Below are 16,114 nucleotides of genomic sequence, written 5' to 3' on the forward strand. Positions count from 1 at the left end.
TGGGCACCAAGAGGGGTTCAAAATTTAAACATTTTAAAAAACAAAGGAAAAGTTTAAAAATTTTCTTCTCAAGAACTACAATGTTTTAGTTAGTGGAATATCTATGCATGCATCCTTCGCTTATGTAGATTCCTAATTCGTAAAATCGTGACCCCCGGACCAATAATGGGGCCCCAAGATGGGGTCAAAGTTTATTATAGAAATATAAAGGTAACAGGTTAAAAAATCTTCTTCTCGAGAACTACAATGCTTCAATTTGTGAGATTACTATCATGCATACAACCTTGGATAATGAAGGTTCGACAGTTTTAAAATAGTGACCCCTAGACTAATACTAGGGACCCAAGATGGGTTTAAAGTTAAATGTAGAAGTACCGGTATATATGGAAAATGTTTAAAAATCTTCTTTTCGAGAACTACAATGCATCAATTTGTCAGATAACTACGTAAGCACCCTCAAATAGTGTAGATTCGAAATTATAAAAGCCGTGACCTCAATCTAATACTGGGGCCCCAAGAGGTGTTCAAAGTTTAGCATAGAAATATAGAGGGAAAATGTTGAAAAATCTTTTTCTAGGGAACTATAATGCTTCAGCTTGTGAGATAACTATGCAAGCATCCTTAAATAATGTAGATTCCAAATAATTAAAACTTTAGCACTGGACTAATACTGTGGCCCCAAAAGGGGTTCAAAGTTTAACATAGAAAGATATATTGAAAATGTTTTTAAAAAGTTCTTCTCGAGAACTATAATGCTACAGTTTGTGAGATTACTATGCAAGGATCCTCAAATTGTGTAAACTCTAATGTAGTGGAACCAAGAGTTATCTTTCTTAATGTTCTGTACAGTCTGAGAGTTATTCCTCTTGAAGTGGAACTCTTCTACGTTCAGTTTTTCAGGTTGTGTACGTGCGGTCCCACCGCAGTGCTACACATTTTCATTCCTATGTTACTATTTATGTTGTTCAAGCCAACCATAAACCTCGGACCATTACTGGGTCCCCAGAAAGGGGTTCAATGTTTAAAATAGAAAAAGCATATGCTACGAAATGTAATGTTACAAGGAACTGCTGTTCAGGTGAGCAATGTGGCCCATGGGCCTCTTGTTTTGTATACATATACAATGCCTCCGCGCGGTTCTAAAAAAATCATAGGGGGGGGGGGGGGGTGGTGGGTTCTCAGAGATAATTTTGTATTGATTATTTCATTGGTTAATTAAATAAATGTGAATTTTCCATTGGGGGTGGATCTGATCTCATTCTAGATCCGCAATGCAATGTACCGTGTATATATGCAGTATAACAAATTATTTGCAAATTATTTGCATGTACGGTTAATTTTTTGAAGAGGAACATGTCATACATTGTAAGTACTTGTCGGCAGGACTTTATTTTCATTTGAATTTAAAGAGGTGGGGTGGTGCACGGTTCTGTCAAGAGGTACCCGTGGAACATGTGAATGAAATAGAAATAAAATAAACCAAATTTAAAGATGTTTTTGAAAAACAATAAAAGGACGGGGGTACGAAATGCTTAGAAGTAGCTTTTCCTGTGCTCTAGTTCGTGTGAAAATTATCACTTGCATGAATCACTATGTATCTCTCGTTAGGCTACAGTATTGTGTATCCCTGATTAAATGCGATGAATTAATATCCGCGTGAAATTCCGGGTTAAAAACTTAAAACTACAGGTTTTAAAATCTCACTTATTTTTCTAAAAGTTTTGAACTTGTGATATGAAAAAAAAGTTTGGTGCATGCGATTTTATATTCTTGCGATTCGGAACAAAACGGGGGAATCGCAGAAGTAAATATACGTATACGCAGTAAAATTAACGAATCTAAAGTATCAGTGACTTAATTACACCATGAGTAAACGAAAACAAACCAGGCAAAGAGATTAAAAAACGGTATGTGATATGACTGTTTATACGTTTTTGGTTTAAAATCTAAATCAAATCTGAATAAAAATATTTATGTAAAGTTCTAAATAGAATATTTTTTTCTTCCAAAATACAAAACATAAATATTGTATGCTTCTTATTTACACAAATTTTCGAAGTGATAAAAATGTGTATGTATCATTTACAGCCATGCTTATTGTAGGTTTGTTTATTTTGATATAAATCATGAACATGTAATTGAGTGTCCATGTTTAGATTTGAAGGTGTTTAAGCTATGACACATGTAACTAGAGACATGAACCTCATACATGTGTACCTGTCGACCGACTTCCATACCAAGCTTGCGATGATGATAATTATGATACGGATGATATTTTTGAGAACTGTAAGATTATATCGTCTCATATATATAACACTGCTGCGCAGACTTAGAATTTTATGTTATTATAGGGGGGGGAGGGGGGTCCAGTCACCCCACCATCCTTGAAAATTCAAACTATTTTTAAATTCACATAGTAAACCTACTGAAAATAGAACTCGACCTACCTCGACCTACCCCCCACCCCCACCCCCTCCCCGGCAAACAAAATTATAAAGTATCCCTTAGTACATAAACCTCCCCTCCATTTCTTGATCTGAACATATAAATATTGGAGCGAATGTCATGGTGCGAAACATCCCACATTTTTATTAAACTATATAGCTACGTTTTTTTTTTTCGGGGAGCAGCAATTGTAGCGCGCACACTGCCGCCTGGCCTCATAATGCAGCATTAAATTCATGCAACTTGTATTCGTCTTTTTTCATAGTGCCTTATGGTTTGCGTGTTTGAATTCACGTTTGTAACAGAGATAGAAGAAAGAATTTACACGAATAAGAAGAGAATGTTGCAACATAGCATTAAGCAAAGAATGAAGGATCAAAAAGAATCAAAGTGAAATTGGATAAGCATGAATATGAAAACAATAAAGTGACATGCAAGTGTAAATGTACTGAAGAATAAAGAAGTAAGCATAATGATAATAAAAGCAAAATACATAGAATTTTGGCGGTAATTCCCTTCCATAGAATTAGGGTGAACTTAATCTCCTGCTTGCTTCAGTTTTTCACTTTGGTCATCCTTTCAACTCCCCATTTCTCAAAAATGTTTGCTCCTTACCATTACAGGGCTTACATCCAACAAATATCAAGTTGTTGAATTGAAATGTTTACTTTCACGAACCGGAAGTCGTACATAAAATTTCTTAGTGTTGTTATTTTAACGATATCTTAAAAAATATATAACGGAATTCCTTGAAAATAAATAGGGTTTGTCCTTTAAACATGGTTTGATACACATGCATGCGAGGGTTTTCTTTAATTTTGCTAAAAAGGCTGAAATGGACACACACACAAACATACATACATACATACATACATACATACATACATACATACATACATACATACATACATACATACATACATACACACGCGCACAGCAGCGATGCTATATCCCCCACATACACACACGCGCACAGCAGCGATGCTATATCCCCCTCGCAACAAGTTGCGCGAGGGGATAATAACCGAAAGTTTTACTGCGCAACTGAATATTGAGTTGGCTGAGTAAACTCTGATATTTCATTGGTTCTTTGATTTGATTGGTTTTTAGCTCACTAGAACTGAAGGGCAAGAGGGCATTTCTGATCACAGTTTGTCTGTCGTCCGTCTGTCCGTTAAGGTCAGACGACACGTTCCTCGAGCATCTTTTTTGTATCTCCTCATAATAGAGAGTTCCAATAAAAATTGTTATTTTTATAATGCTTTTTAAAATGATTAAAATTTACTTGTATGTGGATAGATGCCTAGATGGCCGAGTGGTTAGAGCTGTGGCCGTTCTCTGACATGAGCGTAGGTTCTAGAGGTTGTGAGTTCAAGCCCCGCCCAATATAGTGAATTTCGCTGTGCATTTTCTAGTATTTTGCAGAAATGGTAAGGTATTCTAATTTTTTGCAAGAAAGCTTGTCAGAGTAGTAGTAAACTATTAACAAATTCCAGGAAAATGTTATATAAAATTGAGGAACGTGTCGTCTGACCTTAACTTTAAACATTTCGATTTTGAACATCTTCTCCAGAACTACTGGGTCAATTTCAACCAAACTTGGCACAAATCACCCTTAGACAAAGGGGTTTCAAAGTTATGATAATTAAGGATCACGCCCTTTTACATGGGGGGATAATTTGGAATTATTGAACATTTTTGATAAATTGACATAAATCATTTTCTCAAGATCAATTTAGCCTGGAGAGCTGAAACTTATGTGGAAACATCCTCAGGTAGTGATTCAAAGTTATGAAAATCATGACCCAGGGATGGGGACACAAGGTGGGATCAAATTTTACAAAGGAATATATAGAGAAAATTATAATCTTTGATAATCTACTACTCAAAATCCAATTGGCCAGAAAAGCTGTAACGTGTGTGGAAGCATCCTTAGGTAGGATAGATTCAAATCTTTACAAATTATGATCCCCGGCTGTACGATGGGGCCACAATATGGGGTTGAATTTTACATAAGGATATATAAAAATCTTTAAAAATCTTTTCAAAAACCAATTGGCCAGAAGAACTGAACTTATGCGGAAGCATTCTCAGGTAGGGTAGATTCAAAGTTTTATAAATTATGATCCCTAGGGATAGGGTGGGGCCACAATAGGGGTTTGAATTAAAATCATCTTCTCAAAAACCAATTGGCCAGAAAAGTAGTAAATTGTGTGGAAGCAGGTAGTGTTCATTCAATTTTGTACAAATTATGATCCCCGGTGGTAGGGTTGGGCCACGATGTGGGAAGGGGCAATTTTTATATAGGAAAAAAAAATAAGTTTTGTTAATTGAAATCTTATAATATGGTTTTGCTTAAATGCGAGCATCTTGACATTATTGATTCTCAATTGCTTAGAACCTGGAAAATTTCTGGGCCCAACCAGGGGCTCAAAGTTTGATAAAGGTTTTTGATCTTAAGATCTTCTCGAGAACTGTAATACGCATTATGTGATATGACTTTGAAATCATCATGTTAAAAAGTGGCTCAGTGTTCAACTAAATAATACCTGAAGAAAAATTTGAAATTTGTTTGTATCTTTATATCTTTATTCTACTACATTGTCCAGATATTTTGTGTACGACTCCATAAATCTGATTTTATTATGAGTTTGGCTATTGTTCCTCAGGTTAAGCGATGGGCCTCTTGTTCTTATTAAATATGAATATAGCGCGTTCAACCTATGTAATACTAGTGTAATACTAGTGTCGTATGGCTCACATAGACGACGTCGGTGGGAGCTTATGCTATACCTTCGGCGTCGGCGTCCTGACCTGGTTAAAGTTTTTGTTGCAAATCCTGTATCAAAGTATCAAACTTGTCCTATCTCCACTAAACTTGCATGGGTGATGTACCTGGACCTACTTATGAACCTGGAAGGCTTGGATGCTAAATCTGGGCCATGAATTTCAGCTGCTGGAGCAGGTTTAGGTATTTGAAGCAGGTTGATATTTTTGTGGCATGTGCCCTTTGATGGCCATATCTAAGTTACTACTGGTCCTGACTTCACCATACTTTCATGGATAATGCATCTTGTAATGTTAATCACGCCACAGCTTTGGATGCTGAATCGGAGCCGTAGGTTTCGGATGCTTGATGAGATAAATGATTTTGAAGCTGGTTAAAGTTTTTGGGGCAGGTGCCCTTTGATGGCCATATCTAAGTTATTACTGTTCCTGACTTTTCCAAACTTACATGGATATTGCATCTTGTACATAGATAATGTATCTTGTGATACCGATGCACACCACAGCCTTGGATGCTGAATCGGAGCTGAAGGTTTCGGATGCTGGATGAGGTTAAGGTTTTTGAAGCTGGTTAAAGGTCTTGAAGCAGGTGCCCCTCGTTGACCATATCTCAATTACTACAAGTCCAAACTTCACCATACTTGCATGAATGATGTGTCTTATGATACTTGTATCATTGACAGGCATGAATGCTGAATCTGAGCTTAAGGTTTCGGATGATGGAAGTGGTTTTAGGTTTTTGAAGCTGGTTAAAGTTTTTGGAGCAGGTGCCGTTTGATCTTTGTTATTATTGATATAATCTTTACCAAATTTGGATAGATGATGCATCTTGTGATATTGATGCACTCCACAAGCTTTGGTGCTGAATCTGAGCCATACGTTTTAGATGCTGAAGGATGGTAAGGTTTTTGAAGCTGGTTACAGTTTTTGAAGCATGTGATAGGCAGATCTTTGTTATTGTTGTTTAATCTTTATCAACTTTGGATAGAAGAAGCATCTTGTGGTACTGATGCACTCCACAAGCTTGGATGCAAAATCTGAGCTATCAGTTTCGGGTGCTAGAGGGGGTTAAGGTTTTTGGAGCTGGCCACATGTTTATTAAAATAATAGAACTTAATCACACTTGCATGGTTGATTTAACTATGTAAATGAATCACAATGGCAGCTTCAGATACTTAGAGTGATCTTGATTATCTAGATGCTTAGGCAGGATTTAAATTTTAGAACAACTCAAATTTGGTAGGGTCTTAGAGCTGGTTACAAAACGAAGATTTTGTTCATACCTAGTCAGACTAAAACAGTTAATATAACTGTGGATGTGTAAATAGAGATATATTTAGATACAAAGCTTCATCTCAATTACATGTATCTTGATGCTGGACAGGTGTCAGTTTTTTGAGTAGTTAAATACAGGTTTAATTGTTTGAGAAAATTTTGTTTTGACAATCATTCATGTCGGTGGACAATGGTTTTCTAAGGGTGTCAATTTCAACTGTTACCCTCCCAAACAGGAAGTATTTATATAATACAATATTGTATCATTTTACATGATACAGTATTATATAAATAGTGCCTGTTTCGGAGGGTAGCAGTTGAAATTGACACCCTGAGAAAACCATTGTCCACCGACGCGAAGCAAGCAGAGGTTGACAATGGTTTTCTCAGGGTGTCAAATTTTTTTCCTTAAATATACATACAAAAATTTCATGCATTAACTTTTAGTTCTGTCCTCAGCGACAGAAAGAACTTATGGCCCTCATCGGCTTTTAAAAAATTTCATGCATTAACTTAAAGCTCTGTCCTCAGGAACAGAAAGAAATTGTATAGCCCTCATCGGCTTTTAAAAAATTTCCATGCATTAACTTTTAGTTCTGTCCTCAGCGACATAAAGAACTTATGGCCCTCATCGGCTTTTAAAAAATTTCGTGCATTAACTCTAAGTTCTGTCCTCCACGACAGAAAGAACTTATGGCCCTCCTCGGCTTTTTTTTTTTTTTATTTCATGCATTAACTTAAAGCTCTGTCCTCAGCGACAGAAAAGCCCTCAGCGGCTTTTTCAAAATAAAATAGAGTTCTTATTACCTCTCCTTTAATGAATTGGCGTAGCGGTAATTCTCGTCTTCTATGCACGCTGGAAAAGTACGTGTTGTCTATCGCTCTGCAAATCGTCAAGTGATGGTACTTCTTGTTATCAGCTATTCTCAGTTGGGATCTGCCGGCGTACGCCATTTTTTCAAGTATAGCGGATAGCTCATTGTTATGTGATGTAATGAGATGGTAAATACATGTACTTCTTAATAAATCGCCATTTTCATTGATTGTATGCAATGATTAAACAATTGTGTATTTATACCGTTGCAATATAACGTTTAATTCCTTTATACAACTTTGCTCATATACGAAGTAGATATAGACAGCAGAATGCAAATTAGGCTATCATTCTGGCAGATAAAATGATTTTGAAAGAACTCGGGGGAGTAAGCCGAGGCATAAAACCACTTAAGTCCATTTGAATCACCCACATTTTTTTCCTTACAAATATTACTTTTGCTACATTTATTAAACATATGCAATAATTTGCATTCAAAACCTTCAACCTTATTACTAGTATGTAATTGATATAAGACATAAAAATATGTATATGCTAATTGAAAAACAAAACGCTAATGAAATCAGATGTTCAGACTATAGTTTTTTTATAGAGTGGGTCATTACACCATTTTTTAAAGAACTTTTACTGATAAAACATGTAAATGTCAATCTTTTTCAATGTTAATAAAAATGGTTTCAAAACCCACTCTTTGGTAAAAAGCAAGTTTTCTCCATCAATTTTCAAGATCATCATCAAATGGCTTAGACCAAACTATGTTTGCGCAATACTAAATTGAGTTTGTTATTTAAATGGACTAAAGCACTCAATTCCGTGGTGCGGCAGGTAGCGAGGAGTTCTTAGAACATAAGTATGTTGAAGTAGTAGTTCGATTCTGATTAATCTTGATAAATATTTTTTTTTATATCTTTGTTTACTTTGTTTAAATTAGAAAACCTCATTTGATGTAAAGAAAGTAAAAATTGCGTTATTATGAATAAAACACACCTACGTAATCATTTTATAGGTCTTTAGATAACTGCTAAATCAGTTATCTTTAGTATTATTTTAAAAAATAAACACGTTTCTTTGCTGACGGGGTACAAATTATGGACTTAAAGACAAAAGATTGGAATTCTTTATTCTATGTACATGCACATAATAAATTCTCTGGAGATTGGAGATATGTAGGCCCAGGAATGAAAATATTTGAAGTGAATACACTATAGCATTAAATGATTTATTTTTGACGTCGTCGTGTCAATAACTGCCGTCAGGTGAGCAGACAAATTGAATAACGCGCGTTAGCGCGTTATGATAATTTGTCTGTTCACCTGACGGCAGTTATTGACACGACGACGTCAAAAATAAATCATTTAATACTTATATTTACATTCCCTTACTGAAGAAATCAATTGTTTACTTAAATAAATCGATATTAAGTGCAGATCACGGAGGGAGTGAATAAGTAACAGCAAGAACAGCTGTTTTGTAAAACCGGTTTAAACTGGTTTTCACATAGACTGTTGAGAGGAGATCAACGAGCATGGAAATATAATCCATGATAAATAACTCTTGAAATGTTGCTTTTTACAATAAAGTCAACTTTTTTGTCGAATAATTATAAAACATGGTGTTTTGACAACATTCATAAAATACATTTTTTAACCGATAACATAGAAATCACTGTTTGAGAACTACTTATGTAAATTACTCGTAAATTCATACGCAGTGAATAGGTGTTGCATTTAGAGGCATTTAACCATCACTGAATTTAATGGAAAAACACAGTAGAATGTTAATATATCATATTATACTCAATGCGTGATTGTTATTTGGAACATACTCGTGATAGGGTTGTGGCCATTTGTGGGCATGTGCCTCGGCTTATTCCCCCAGGTTCTTTTGTGGAGAAACTACTAGAGAAATCTGCATTTGGGGTGTTTTTAATGAATATTTAATTTTGACTTTTTTCATCTGTAACCATGGTGACATAAACATATGTGACAACAAACTGTTCCTCTATTTTTAATTTGTTTTACAGCGGTTTATTTCACTTGCCAGTTCACCTTTTTACGACGATATGAGACAAATGAAGGCTGCCCTTTCTAATATATAATTTGAATTAATTACAGAACTTATTTACATGTATGATAAAGCAGTGAATGTGTGCAGTGTGCATACTTAACGCTAACTGTTGATAAATACATGTAATGCAATATATTGTCATCTTTGTTGAAAACTGATATCTAAATTTTGAATGAATTATAATACTGTTTGTCTATTTTTTTTTTAGGTAAATGTCTTTTTTAAAAAATTGGAACCTCTATCTGCCTCCTTGATGGTCACCTGAGTATCACTGCCCCTAGATAGACCTGTCTTTGATTCCCATGATTGCATTTTAAGCTTCATTATGGTGTCTAAACCCTAATCCAAGACTCTTTTGACTGTTACCCTTACGTTTATTATTAATATCTAAGAATATTGTTTTCAAACATCAATTCGTTAAGGAGGGTATCTATACCCTAGATCCAGGGGCCAAACATTGTACACTTATGGTAACACGAGACCTGCTGGCCTGTAATGGTCAGTCTTTTATGATATCCAGTTTCAATAATAGTGCACACAAAATGCACATAGCTTATTACTACAAGCATGCAATGCACAGGAAATTACAGATTTCAAGATAAACTTTTTAAAGAATGTAAAAATGGTAACGGACGACACACTACTAACGGCATTAGGTTACCCATAGTCTTAAGTGACCTAAAAAAAATACATGTTCACTAAATGGCCATATTTGTCACCCATCCCCATCCAACCCCCCCCCCCCCCCCCCCCCCCCCAACCTAAAAATCTTTGATCTTGCCCCATGACCAATATGAAGAAGATCTCCGTGACACCACTACGCCAAGCATTTCAGTGATTAACTGATCGTGATACTAAAAGACTAATTCAATTTTTTATATATAAAAGGCAGAATAAAAAAAAATCCGAATAATTTAGAGTTATCGAAAATGGCTGAGGATCGGAGATCGTAAAGAATTGTCTTAATTAAAGTTTCTCGACACACCAAAATTTTATCTGATGGATCGATAAAGAATCTTTTTAAAATATGATTTGCAAAAAAGAGCCCGAAATCGGCTTTCATCTATTCTATATCAATTTTTTGTATTTTTTTTATTCGAAGAAAAGGGAAATATTATTTAGACTGCAGACAGGATATTTTAGAGCTTAATATTTGGTTTCAGCTGATGCAAAATATACATGTAATTATCTATAAATGCATGACAACGATGGTTAAGTCAACTTTTTAATTTCTTTTAATTAAAAATAATTAATGAAATCTAAAAACGCAGTTGTTTATATCTTGATAATATCTAAACAATATTCAAGAGTTACATAACGCACTAATTAAACAAGGATTTTTTTTAACTAAGAAATTGAAACGAAAATGCAATTTTTCAAACTTAAACATATCCCGATGGAAAAAATACTTAATGCAATCCTTTCAACAGCCCCCCCCCCCCCTTGCAAATGCAATGTCTCTTTCGGATAATGACGCCATTTTTTATTAAGCGCTAAGCGCATGCGCTAGCACTTATTAGGGATGCACCAAATTTCATGATCTTTTTATAAGCGCCACCTAGTGATCATGCTGAGCGACGCTCGAATTCTAAAAATAGCAAGATCATGGTATCCTTAAGTTTCTATCAAGATCCCAGGTTTTACAAAAAAAACGTCGAGTTGTGGGTTTACTTAATCGAGATCCGAACAAATGGCAAACTTTTACAATATCAGTGAAGTCTAGGGTGCATTGGCGATTACACATGCCACGCGACATTCCATGCTGCTATTATTAGATGCATGTTGGGTGACCGCTGTGCGATGTAAACAAAGGATGGCCAGTGGTGCGGATCTCGGAATGTCAAAGCATGCAATCAGAGATATTCCCTTGTCTTGTTGCTATACCAAAAGTTACATAGAAAAAAATTTAAGACCCTCAAAGGACGACAAATTTATCAACGTGATATTTTTAAAAACATTTGTTGTGTAACTTTGATCTTTTGATTCACGTGATATTTTTAAAAACATTTGTTGTGTAACTTTGATCTTTTGATTCATGTCGATTTTAAATTCAATGACATTTAGTCATATTTTACGGTCTCGGTTGGTGAAAAGGTACCGTTAGTCTTGTTTTCACTCACTGAGCAAGTGTATTCATAACTTGTCGTACACTGTATATATCAACAAGGTTAGCATTTAAAAAAGGAAATAAAGTCAGCCAGCGGAATATTAATCTTAGATCAAAATTGAATATACAACCTATAAAAATACAAGATATATAACGACCAGAACAATAATATTCTGCGGGTGTACATTGAGTTTGCACGCTTTACTTTTATAAATGTAGGGTAGGAGACAGGCGTGCAGCGGTACAATGTATGACTTCACACCAACTTTAGTTATTTATAATTATATAGACTTTTAAAATTGCAAAGATCGCTCTCTGAATTTTACACCACATATCCTCTCAAATTCGAGAAATTTATATATGCAGACTCCGGAACCCAGGGACAGTCAGTTTCATAACTTCGAATTTCTTAAACAAGGACCGTCTAATTCATTCCCAGAATTCCAATGTACAAAAGCGCAATCGAATTTTCATCCCAACTTAGTTGTAAGTGGGCTAACTAATCAGTTAATATACATTACAAACTCCTCTCTTCAAATTGATTGAAATGGTATGGTCAGGATCTCATACATATGATGCATTTTCATGAAACTGTTTTTTCTTTTACTTTCTGTATAGTTATGATTTTAAAATATTAACAATGGTTTGAAAAAAGTAGCATTGAGGCTGGCTTAGCGCTTTTCAGTACTTTGAGTACTTTGATTATGATATCATGAGCAGACCTGACAATAATTGATAAGTAGATTTTTTCCATTGGTTTAAAAAATAATTACAATTCTTCATTTTCATTAATATTTTTTATATTAAGAAATAATTGTATGGTGCATCAGTCGGTATTAAATTTTAAGCACCGAAATATCATGTTTGAAACCAAAACGAGTTTTCTGGTTTCTGTTAAAAAAAAAATTCATATAAAAAAAAATTAAAAACCGATAATGGTCTTACTTTTGTCAAATCATATTTCAAAAAAGATTCTTTGTCGACCCATCAAATAATATATTGGTGTGTCAAGCAACATAAAGATTTCTAATACTTTAGATAGTTCTGTAAAATATCTGATAGATATTATGATTGTCGTGTCAGATCTAATGACACTCATCTGTCTAGATAAATCTTACGATAGTTTTGGGAAACTCAGCCCGAATTTCCCCAAATACTGTGGAAATAAATAGAACCATGAATTCTTCAGAAGATTTACTGCTGACGTCGTCCTTTACTTACCCAGACGTTATCTTAAACTCGCTAACCGACTTTGGAAAATGAAGTACATGTATGTTCAATTCACATGCAGATCGAGAGTCGCCATTTTACATGTTAACCAAATACACACTTAACGAAGGCTGGTGACGGTGATTAAAGTAAGTAAAGTGAATTTATCAGTAGTAAATATGTCTGAGGAATTTTTTTGGAATCGAATATTTGCACAGAATGTGTTCGGAAATAAATAAACCGGGAGTATTTGTACACGCACCGTAAATTGCATGTTTTGTTTTGTTTTTGTGGCCTTGTAGCTCTACGACGTATCAACCCGAATTTTCCGTAGAGCAACATATCATACAAAGTGCACTTCCCCATTTTTGACTGCGTAGCAGAAGGAATGAAAAAAGATCCCCCAATAAGCAAGCATTGCATGTGCGGATCAAGAGGGGACCCCCCTCCCCTCAACTGGAAAAATCAAATTTCTAAAATTTACGCAGTAAAATTCTTATAGATATGCATTGGACCCACTGGCAAACTTTAATATTCCTCGGACCCCCATCTCTGGAAAATTTTCTGGATCCGCGCATGCGTGGTTGATGAGAAATTACTGCCATTGATAATTGATATTTACAAAGCTTTATGGTAATTTACATAGCATGTAAGTGATGTTAAAATTATTCTTCCATATCATCAGATTCTTGGCATTTTCTTTCACAGATAAATTGAATATACTTGATTTAATCACCACACAATAACTTCTCCGAAGGCTAGAACTGAAAGTTTGTTAGATTAGCAATACGCGGTCTTTGATTCGGATCCTCGCTGTTATTTGCAACTGCTGTTTAAATTGGAGACTTTCCAAACAGATAAAAGTACTTGAAATTTTTTTTTCAATATCATTGGGCGTTCTCGGTGAAGACTTGTTCCACATCGATTGATTGAGACCGGGGCTTACTGGTCCGTTTATAATACGGGTAAATATAAGTATGTGGATTAACAACTGAAGATTTAAAAAAAAAACCATGCAGGTTATGAATACCATATAGGCTTCTTCTGGTGGTCACAAATTTAGCGGAAAAGACGTCAAGGCATACTGTTACTTTTGACTGATAAAGATTTAGTGAATGGAATCCTTTTTTATTTCAAATGTTAAATTTGTGACAGTATAAGCAGCAACAAAAAAAAGGTACGCAGTCAGGTACATGTTTAAAATTTTAAGATAACAGACCTGTGTGTGTGTGTGTGCATTAGAATTCACAATCTCTTTCGACTCGTCTTCTGGGATGTAGAATGATCACTCACAAGTGCAGCTGCTCAATAAGTACTCTGTCAATAAAATCATATAGTCCTTCATAAATGCATATTTTTATTATTTAAAAATTGATATGTCATTCTGACATAACCCCGACACCAGACATAACCCCCTCCCCCGCCACACACTCCAGGCTGGCAAAATTAGGTTTTTTTTAATCAAGATAGGGTAGGTCTAAACTCCCTCCCTCCCATTGAAAAACGAAAGCTCCATGTGCCTGATAAAAGAATGGATGGCGCAATGCATTGTTTAAATGTTCATTTTATTAATAGTAGCAGAATTTAGCAATATCACGATAGTAGAATTTTATTAAATTGACAGAAGACAAGAAATGAGTCATCGTGTTTTCGTTTTCGAGCCGTGATTGTCATTCGGTACTCTGTCGCACGCTGTTTTCTTTGAAGTATTTATAACCTATTCACAGCGAGTTGCCAGTCGCATGATCCAAGAGGGGGTTGGGTCAATCTTTTTACCCAGGGATCTTTTTTCTACCAGGAAGTCTTGTTTTGAGCGGGTACGTCACAAAGTTTATGGTAGGATCGATATATCTAAACCCAGCGCTGTCTTTTAGGCCGGAAACCAGATTGTTTTGTCTCCCTAGTCTGGAATTTGACCTGGACTGTGGGATAACCCGTGGGGTAGGAGGAAATTTGAGCCCCCCGAGTCACTGGAAAAAGCGATAAGGAAACAGGTCTAAGGTACGTCGTGATATTCAGTTCATATATTTAGAGATTACCTGTGCAGGTAAACATTCGCCTTACGTCACAGACTCGATAATCATACATGTATGGGTTTTTATTTTGTTTTGTTGTTAAAGTTGGGCGGATTCATGTTTATTTTAACTGATTGCTTATGCAGAAACTAGGACATTTGAAATTTCCAGAGTAAAATGATTTTTAGTTTATGGGACTATATATAGGTTGCGATCTCGAAGCATTACGAGGAGGACTTGTGGATAAATTGAGCTCTAACACATGAGGGTACTAGTATTGCAGATGGGGAATATTCATGGTAATTGTAGTAATCGAGAGATTTAACAGTTTTTTCTGTGTGGCATTGAAGTATATACTTCATGCAAGTCTGGAACCCTCCTGTATAATAATAATTCACTGTCTAGAAATGCAAATCATTTAAGAAAATCCCCAACATATAACGAGTGAAAACTCTTGTCGTTGACTGAATGAACACACATGTGTGTACGAACGGTGTCGTGTGTACATATTTATTTAACATTTTTGATTCTTATTTGGAATATCCGCATTCTTTAGTCAAGTGAATCGCAACATAATCCCCTTTCCTTAGACTCTAACTACACCGTACTTATTTTTCCAAAAAACAACAAAACAGCTCGAATAGCTCGACCAACCGTAAAAAAATTATATGTTAAAATGATTTAAAGCTCCAAGTACAAAGGTCTAACAAATAAAGTAACTTGCCCATGCGCAGATCCCGAAAAGAATTCCAGGGGGGGGGGGGGGGGGGTCGACGGTTATTTGAGATTTCCAGGTAGATCTGAGGCATATTTCTGGTAATTTCATAATGTAATTTAAAGAAATTTGAATTTGCAAAGGGGAAGGGGGTCCGGAGGTATCTTTAAATACTATTTTACAGCATAAATATAGAGGAATACATGAATTTTATAGATATCTGAATTAACTATAATAGCATTTTTTTTTAAATGAGTCGGTGGCATATTTAAAGAATTTGGACATGAATACTACTACTTTAGGAGGCCGACTTTAGTTTTCATTGCGCATGTTTTTGCACATTCTAGTATAATACAGTGGATTGGTATTCTTATGAAATTTTTACGATGTCATTTATAAAATTGAATACAATAAACAAAATACAGATAAAAATATTTAGATTTTTAAAGAATTTTTTTGTTTTTTAAACGATTTTCCCGTTGTGCGGTAGGGAAGCATTGCCATGGCGCTTTTATGACATAATGATACAAGAGGCCCATGGGCCACATCGCTCACCTGAGGAACAATAGGTATGATAAAATCAGCTTAATGGAGTCATAATACAAACTATCTGGACAATGTACAATAATACATGTAGATCCTGTATAAATAAAACCCAT

At 35.3% G+C, this 16,114-nt stretch overlaps 1 protein-coding gene across 2 annotated transcripts in view; it reads left to right on the forward strand.

Annotated features, from left to right (window-relative positions):
* The first annotated feature begins 14,367 nt into the window (after positions 1 to 14,367).
* Positions 14,368 to 16,114, forward strand: part of LOC105327383 (serine/threonine-protein kinase 26) — a 37,800-nt gene continuing 36,053 nt past the window's right edge. Inside the window, exon 1 of one of the 2 annotated variants that reach the window (XM_011427825.4) lies at positions 14,368 to 14,726. The gene's annotated coding sequence lies outside the window, so the exon portion shown is untranslated. The remainder of the gene's footprint in view (positions 14,727 to 16,114) is intronic. The other variant, XM_011427826.4, reaches the window with a different exon arrangement.

The sequence above is a fragment of the Magallana gigas genome, chromosome 8, assembly GCF_963853765.1.
Source record: "Magallana gigas chromosome 8, xbMagGiga1.1, whole genome shotgun sequence".
NCBI lineage: Eukaryota > Metazoa > Mollusca > Bivalvia > Ostreida > Ostreidae > Magallana > Magallana gigas.